The sequence below is a fragment of the Pogonomyrmex barbatus genome, unplaced genomic scaffold (genome assembly GCF_055798465.1).
Source record: "Pogonomyrmex barbatus isolate J1 unplaced genomic scaffold, ASM5579846v1 scaffold6, whole genome shotgun sequence".
Classification (NCBI taxonomy): domain Eukaryota; kingdom Metazoa; phylum Arthropoda; class Insecta; order Hymenoptera; family Formicidae; genus Pogonomyrmex; species Pogonomyrmex barbatus.
Genome location: NW_028297160.1, coordinates 10,007,211 through 10,016,184, shown reverse-complemented (window position 1 = coordinate 10,016,184; position 8,974 = coordinate 10,007,211). Strand labels below are relative to the sequence as shown.

Below are 8,974 nucleotides of genomic sequence, written 5' to 3'. Positions count from 1 at the left end.
TGTTCATAGTAGAAAATATTGTGCTATTCTGTTATTATACGCTGCTACTACGATATTTCGAAACTTCGCGTCATATGTAGCTTTCAGCTGACATACCTGAAAAGCTGAGTTTCCTGCAAATATTTGCCAGTAGACATTAAAGATACGTTTTTCTCGAAACAATTTGTTGCGAGATAGAATATGTAGTTTCTGATAAGCACTAAAGTTATCTTCAATAAAGTTATCTCAAAAATAGAATTAATGCCTGAATTGGAGGATATTAACATCAAAATTTTATTTTTGTTATCGAGGTTGAAGTAAACAAATAAATTTGCTCAATATCAGATGCAGTTAGATAAATAATATTGCAATGCAATTTATCCTTAATATCTGGTCTGGTTAAAATAAATAGCTTTTGAAAAATATATATTTTAGAGTTTAATTTATTGATCACTCAGAGGATTATATATAAGTAAAAAAATTGAACGATTAACATTAATACTAAAATTGGTACATAGTTTTCTATTAATATCTTACAGTAGATTTATAGATTGAATTCATTTTTTTTGATTATAAAGGATTTTATTGAATAACACAATATTTGATATTAATATTGAAATTGATATATGTTTTCTTTATAATTCATTAGCTTATACATTACTGTCTTAAATTAATGTATTATCTTCGTTGAGTTATGCAGCAGATTTTATATTATATAATATTATTCAAATTAGTGATATTCTTGAATCTGCAAAAAAAGATGAAAGATTAAAATGGAAAAAGAAAAGACTAAAAAGAGATACAAATATGAAATGTAAATGTTAAGGAAGATTAAAATTTTTAACAATGTATTTTAAGCTTATCATTCTAGCATACATTGTTTCTCAATTTTTAAATAATATCATATAACTTTATTCGTTTTTATCGAATGCGATGTGCAATTTATAAAATATTGAAAAGAATGAAAAATGGTAAATACACACAATACAAAAAATTACATTTCAGAACTTTATTTAATTAAATTAGTTTTAATTTAATGTAATTTAATTATTGCTTTTATATTATCCAACAATTTCTGTTACTGAAATTAATTTCCGTAATAACTTGAACAATATTCGAGCACAAAACAATATCTTTCTTACTTATACTTATAGTATTATTTTATGCTATATAATTTTATAAAATTTGGCCAAGTTTTACGTGAAGCAGATGTTTAGAAATTTGTGCTATTTATTCGCTAGTTAAATCGTTTTTCGAAATACTAGTATATTGTAATTATATTATAATTATTAGATACCTTAATATCATTGTTATAATTATAATACGTGAGGTAACCTACCTGTCCTACCGCCGATTTTTCCTTTCCTCAGTGGAACCGTAATGAAATGGCGAAAGGTAGAGATATTATAGTTAGAGCTACGATGGATGTTGTTGTTCTTAATAGGCGATACAGTAGCTTTACATGTGCCCAATGGTATCGCAATAGCCGCGATTACCATGATTCGTAAGAGAACATTAAGAAACACCTTCATCGTGAGACTTTCTTTCACGAGCTAAAGAAGATAATTAAATCACAAGTATAATTGTGTATATGTATTATCCAATTTCTTATAACTACTATAAAATTCTAAAATTTCTATATAAATTTCTTTTTTCATTAATTTTTTTTCAATTCCAGACATGTTACAATAAAAATTATAATAAAAGTTATAATACAAGTTTTTCTCTCTTCCATTCTGTTTTGTAATTTTTTTGATTGTTAATAATTTTACCACAATTCTTCCCTTTTCCGGGCAAATTCCTGACAGTCCTGATCGTTTCGAAAGATTAATCCACTTGTTGTTACTTCTTTAATCAGCCTGTTATATATAATCCATGTTTATCTATTTACGCAAATTTTATTACCGTTACGTAAGAAAAACTGGTTAGGAATCTCTTAATATACCATCTTTTAAATTAACGAGAAATTATAATTGCTAAGATTGGACGAATTTGTAGTCGAAGGTTAAACATATAATTAGTACTGACTTGCATATATTTCAGAATACTTTAAAAGTTTTTCCTTGTCTATCATAAGAAAATGATTAACTGTATGTTGCATAATAAAGAAATAGCACTCTCTAAAACTAGGATTTAAAATCTATTAATTTATTAAGTTTTATAAGAAGTATTATTAAGTAATGCAATATTTGATGTTAGAAAATATATATTTTTTCTTTATAATTTATTAGTTTGTACATCATCCTCTTAAAAATAATTTATCTTTGTTGAATAAGTTTTTAAATTTATTCAATAAGTTGTAAATTATAAAAGCTCTCAACATTCTTGAACCTGAAAAAAACACATAAAGAATCAAAATGAAGAAATAATATACAAAAATCTAAAAATTAAGAGAGATTATAGAATCTCCAACGTTTCTGGATTATTGATTTTTGCATTTTACAATTAAATTTAACATTAAATTTAACAAATTTTTTCAGTAAATATCTTTTTATATATTAAAACTTTTATTTACATTTCTTAAATATCGATATACAACATGTAAAATAATAAAGACTATAAAATAAAGCAGTGAGTAAAAATCTATGTTCACTAACTTAAACCAATGTTAAACTTTCTATATTTCTATATAATTTTCTATATTTCATAAATTCGACTATTACGAAATTTGTTTTCCTAGCTTACTATAATACTGGTACACATAATCTACGTATTTGGGTTTCTTAGTTTTTTTTTATACTACCGAAAATGTTGGCATAATTATATTTGCAGATTTATATTTTTTTAGTAAGGAAATTTTAGTTTAAATATTAAATTGATAATTACCTATTTCCTTCTATCCCGACATCACTAGTCGAGGTCTCCCTGCGACAATTTTGATCTTAGATTGATTAGACATTTGCGCGTTGTGATTTCTTGGAGGAGCTGTAATAATTGTACGTATGTCCTCATAATTTTGTGATATCACCGTGACGATCATCAGCATCAGGATCATTATCAGGAAAACATTAAGAGATATTTTCATTATGTTGCAAAAATCGGAATATTGCTGAAAAATACAAAATTAAATATTATACATCATTTATGCATTTCTTTATTTTGAAGTAGATAAGTTAGATAAGTTCTATTTAGGTCCTACTGCTTTCTCATTTATTTCTTAAACGTTCCAATATTTATTATTAACATTTTTTTCGATAATTTTTTCGAAATACTTAACTTAAATACTTCTCTTTGAATACTTTTAAATTATATATTAATATAATTTTTGTAGTTTTTCTTTCCTAAAATATAAAGTTTTTTTTCTTAAAGTATAACGTAAAATTAAATAAAATTAAATAAAATTAAAATATAAAGTAAAATTAAAATATAAAATAAAAAATAATTTATACAAAATTCTGATTCTACTTCTCTCTTTGATTCTTTAAAGTATATTTTATCTTCTTTCTTTTCTTTTCCACCAATTTATTTACAACCCGGATCTTTAGCCTTCGACAAATTAACACGCAATATTATTTCGTTGCACCCGCTATTTATAATTCTTTTTCCTGATTGCGCAATTATTACCATTTGAAAAGAACCAGTTGTGAATAAAAATATTCTTTTTGAAACGAGAAGTTACGACTATGAACAACTGTAATAAAACTTCACACACAAAGATTAAATGTATATTTGTTTTAGCAGACATTTAAAGAAGCTTATTCTTACTTATTTCAGCCATGTTACTCTCTGATCTTCCAATCATGATATATGTTAAATATATCAGTTTACATAGTCGCAAAACGAAGCTCACAATGATCTGACGTATAAATTAACGAATTAACGTAAAGTTGGAGTACACAAACATAAGCACGTAATATTTCTTGTGATACGATATTTTAAGAAATGTTGCCTAGTCGCGATGATTGCATTTTTCTAAAATTAGTTAAAGGCGATCTTGAATAATAAAATGGAAATTTAATTAAATTATGTCAAAAGTCTTATGTAGAGAATAATGAGAGAGACTAATGATACAGACTCATTCTATTCGTGTGTTTAACTGCATTCCTGCTTCAGCAATTGCATCTCTTCACGAATTAATTACAATTACGCATCACGAGAATAATTCAGTAATGGATATAATTTAATTTTTTACTGTGATATAGTAATATAAAATATATTCTGAATTGTAAAATGCAGGGTATTATAGAACTTTCGCGATTCTCACATTGTTGTCAAATTTTTTAATTAATTCACATATAATTTATAATGCGTAACGCAATTTTAATTAACCGTATAATGCGAATTTATTGCAAACACATGGAATATTCTCGCTCTCTCTCTCTCTCTTCTCATCGTTGCTTCGATATTTTGGATCTTGCTTTTAGCTTTCTGCTGACATCGCAAACGTTGATATCTTCATATCTGCAAATAGACATAAAATACATACGTACTTTGGAAAGGAATGTCAAAAGCCATGAAGGCATGCTTTTCCAATATATATAATTTACACTTTAATATATAAACTCTAAAATAATATCATAAATTTGATGTACAGTTCATTAAAATGACAAGTTTATTTAATCATCTTTATACGTTATAATTACATATCTAATATGTAATTTTGTTGAAAAATAATATATGCGTTTCGCCGATTATCAACGACTAATTTACTTAAAACTGTAACATTCAAAGCCCTCAGCATCATTAGCATTAATAAACACAGCATTAATTAAACATTTATTCTCTGTTTGTTAATAAAAAGATACGTATTAAATAAAAATGTGCGTGAAATATTATATTAATACAGAATTAAAAAATGTTCACACCACTCAAAAGGATATGTGAAAGAGGAAAATGTGAGCAAAGATATAGTGCGATACGTAGCTTCCGTAAAAATTTACAAAATTCACGTTTACGTTGGTTCCAAATCTAATTACGTGTAATTTAACTTTCATACATCTGGAGTCTATGTTCTTGTACTTGTGAAGATTATTCAATCTGATACACGTAAATGTACTCTTTCAAAAAACCTAGTTACCTGTGTTTCTCATTATACGGATCTTCTTGCGACATCTTCCTCCGGAATCCTGTCTCTGACCTTCCTCTGAACATGGTTTTTGTGGTTGTTCTTGCACATATACAATCCTGGCACTATGGTCCGGATAGTGTATTTACATTACATCCTTATTCTCCTGGCAGACTGTCAGTGGTATCAAGGTTAACGACATTATCGTCACGAGCATTAGCAAAATGTCGACGAAGAATTTTCGTTTCTAAATGAAGTGATAATTTAGAACGCAATAATTTGGAATGCAAAAAGCAGAAACGAAGCAGAAAACGTCTATGCTTCTGATTTCGTACTTTTTTTCTTTCTCGAATCTCTCTTCTAAACCGTCGTAATTTAAATCTTCAACGCCTTCTCGCACCTAGCCTTCTCTCGCTCCTTTACTTATTTTGACGTAGTATCTCGCAGCTTTTGTTGTATCTCGCATGTTTCTTATTTATATTCTAGACGTTACTTCCAACGTGATACACTTTGCATTATCACAATAAAAATGGAAATTACGCAAATTAAAGTGCTGCTCGCGGTCAAAGTCCACTGACTATCAATATCATGAATGAACATCGTAGCTAGAAAGTCCCATTACTCTGCCATGTAAACGTCTATGAAAGTTTAACAGAAAAGAAGTGGAGCGTTTATGACTCTAATAAATAATGCACTTTGAAATAATATACACAGTAGACAGTTTCAGCCCAGATATCATGCTCTACGACTTGCATCCGACTTGTTATAGCAACCTTCTAGCTACATAACTGACTAATATCGATCTTAGTTGAAGATATTTTTAAAAAATAATAATCTTTTATTGATCAAGGAAGAATAGGTCACTATACATGTAACTGTAAACAACTTTGTATCTAGAATGTCAAGATGAAAATCAGATATAAATATATTTTCACCGAATTTAACATAAAAATGCTTGACTGCTAATACTTTTTCGTGTTAACATTATTATCATTATATTTATAATGATATATCGATATATGTCAAAATCTGATAATAAACGGAACTAATGTGTATTATTTAACAATATTTGTTGTGGATTTTTTTCTACATGTGGTAAAAATTATTATTAAACTATTAGGGAAAAATCAGTTCTAAATTTAATAATCCATTCGTCATTTAAATTTCAATACGCAAAGTGACGTATTTGTGCAAACACTCAACTCTGTGGTTTTTTTTAATTATTGCTGGAATTTATTGACGTACGTACATGGATTTTTGTTTTATAAAAATAAACGACAAAAGATGTCGATAGAAAAACATAGATAGAACGTATTTTTTTACAATAAATTTTGATTCATATTATAATACAAATTATTTCGGCGTAATTATATATAATGACAATAATATAATATAAAGAATAAATAATAGACAAAGATATATATAATCGCATTAAAAATGAAATAGTTTCTTCCTTGAATAATGCAAAATGGATAAATACTCTATCAATATCTTGTCGTCCTTTGTTATGATTTTCATTTTATAATATTCATCGTTTTCAGATGACATCGCTCATATTGTCGAATCTGCAAACAAACAATAGTAGTTTGAATGAACGCAGCAATAAAGTTTTTGTGTCCGGCGATATAAAAAATGAATTATGTGTGCGCCAGCTTTAAATTATTTTTTTTCACATACGCACCGTAAATTTTGTTCTTGTATTCAATCCTATATATATATATATGTGTGTGTGTGTGTGTGTGTGTGTGTGTGTGTGTGTGTGTGTGTGTGTGTGTGTGTGTGTGTGTGTGTGTGTGTGTGTGTGTGTGTGTGTGTGTGTGTGTGTGTGTGTGTGTGTGTGTGCATATATTTCATATTATATATGAAATGAGCCAAAATAATACGAGTGGCGAAATAAACGTGAAATATGCAGGAGTGTCCGGTAAAAGAAGCAAAAATACGTGCTTTTCAGAACTAATTTCGATAGAAAAAGTTTTTTACGAGAGGCATAAATCTCTACTAATGAAGTACATTCAAAAACAGATTCAAAAATACGTGTCAGAGATACTCGTATTTTAAAATTGGATATTTTGTAAATTAATGTAGTAAAAAGTCACAATTTATCGAAAAATTTTGCGAAGAAAGACTCTGAAAATAATTCTTTCAGCTAAAAATATACATTGAAATTAATTGTGTATTGTAATAGTTTTATATATTTAATTCTCAAATTTTTTAAAAGATTTTCCATTCGAAAAATTTTCTTTATACTTCTGTTAAGATGAATTTTAAAGTTCTTAAAGATCGAATTTTTAAGTTTTATATTTAGTTTTATTGCTGACTTTCTTATTACGTGTTTTTTTTTCTTTTTTTTTTTAAATTTCCATGACTATCGGAAAAAGTTACTACGTCGATGTGTCACATGTGCCTAGTTCTATTTATTTCGGAGATCTTTCGACATTTTTCATTCCAATTGCGTTACCGATCAGTCGAACACGGAATTACTGATCGAGCACGAACCGACATCACTGTTATATGCGACCCGAGGGTTTCGAATCCCTTCAACTGTCGTCGATTTTCCAGTAACAAACTCTTTTTGTTTTCCCTTCGACAACGATGACAACGCGACTGTCATCATCGTCACGGTGGGGATTAACAACGCAGCTCCAAATTTTCATTTTTGCGATATTCACGCGAAACGTTTGACCTCGATTCCGCCAAACGGCACGTATGACGTATGAAATATCTTCATTAAAAGGATGAAAGCGCTTTTCTCGCTAATCCCCCGTTATTTACAAAGACGTCGTCGTTAATAACGCTGAGCAATGATTATTCATTTCTCCTGAATATTCTAATTTTCATGAGAATTCTTTCATCTCTTTCTTATATATGTCTCCTCTTAATCTCTCCGGCAAAACCGCACGGATTTACCATGTTTAATTCCCCTTGAGGCTCTTCAGATTTTGCAAGACCAATCGGCATCTCCCGTTCTCGTCACGTCGCTGACCGGATGGGCAAGGATATTCCGGCACCGTAATGATATTAAATGGAGACATCGTCGCCGCTTCGGTGGTAGATGAACCAGCTTGATTTCTATTCGATGGCACCGATGACACGATGCTCGTCATTGTCACGATAATCGTTAAAAATACAAAATACAAAATACAAAATTTCATTCTCGACTTTTACTTCACAGAATGCAAATTGTCTCAAATGTTTGCAATCGCCTCGATGCGATCTTTCCAAATGACAACCGCGTACAACGAGTAGTGCCGAAAAGGCAGAGTTTATAAAGACACTAATGACGCTGCGCAATGACTGATTACTTTTCCATCGGGGATTCCGAATTCTCCAAATCAAATCGTAATAATCTCCATTTGAAGAATTACATCATATTTACATGATAGCATAAATCAAAGGTGAAGCCTCTTTGATAAGAACTTGTCTCGACAAACATAATCTCGCTGGTCTTCAAATGACCGAGTAATAATAAAATTCTTTTAATTTACTTTGTATTTCTAAATGAAAATATAATATTTAGAAAATCTCGTCACTATTCTAATTATAAATTAAAATATTGTATTAATTCTTATCTTGTATTAATTCTTATCTTCTTAAATTATATACATTTAACAAATTATATACATTATATACATTTTTTATTTTCTTAATTATGTATTCTTTATTTCATATATCGTTTATTTTCTTAAACAACTTGGCTTTTTATGTATTTATAATCGATATTCTGCATCTGCTCTAATTTTAAATCGATTTTTCTGAAACTATTTATTATCGAGATACTTCTTGAAAAATAGCCAAGAATCTCAGTCGAAATCGTTTAACATATTTTACTTAAGGTTATCAGTATTACTAAGTATCGTTTTGCATTTCATATGTCCGCGAGAAATTCTATAAATATGCATAGACATATTTATTTTGTAGAAAATATCTTGTCGAAGAAAATATCTTGTTTATGAAATTGTGTGAATATCGAAATTACCAAACAATCGAAGT

The 8,974-nt window shown here is 28.5% G+C and overlaps 1 protein-coding gene and 1 long non-coding RNA gene across 22 annotated transcripts in view; one reads left to right on the top strand and one right to left on the bottom strand.

Annotated features, from left to right (window-relative positions):
- LOC105432882 (uncharacterized) overlaps positions 1–8,974 on the top strand; it is an 87,253-nt gene that overhangs the window by 41,100 nt on the left and 37,179 nt on the right. The window lies entirely within an intron of this gene.
- LOC105432879 (uncharacterized) overlaps positions 2,168–8,974 on the bottom strand; it is a 39,210-nt gene continuing 32,403 nt past the window's right edge. For 12 of the 16 annotated variants that reach the window (XR_016140675.1, XR_016140684.1, XR_016140680.1 and 9 more), the window contains 4 exons: positions 4,997–6,549; positions 3,685–4,380; positions 2,806–3,028; positions 2,168–2,310 (listed from right to left, as the gene is read on the bottom strand). This is a non-coding gene — a long non-coding RNA (uncharacterized LOC105432879). The remainder of the gene's footprint in view (positions 2,311–2,805; positions 3,029–3,684; positions 4,381–4,996; positions 6,550–8,974) is intronic. The other 4 variants (XR_016140676.1, XR_016140677.1, XR_016140679.1 and 1 more) reach the window with 4 other exon arrangements.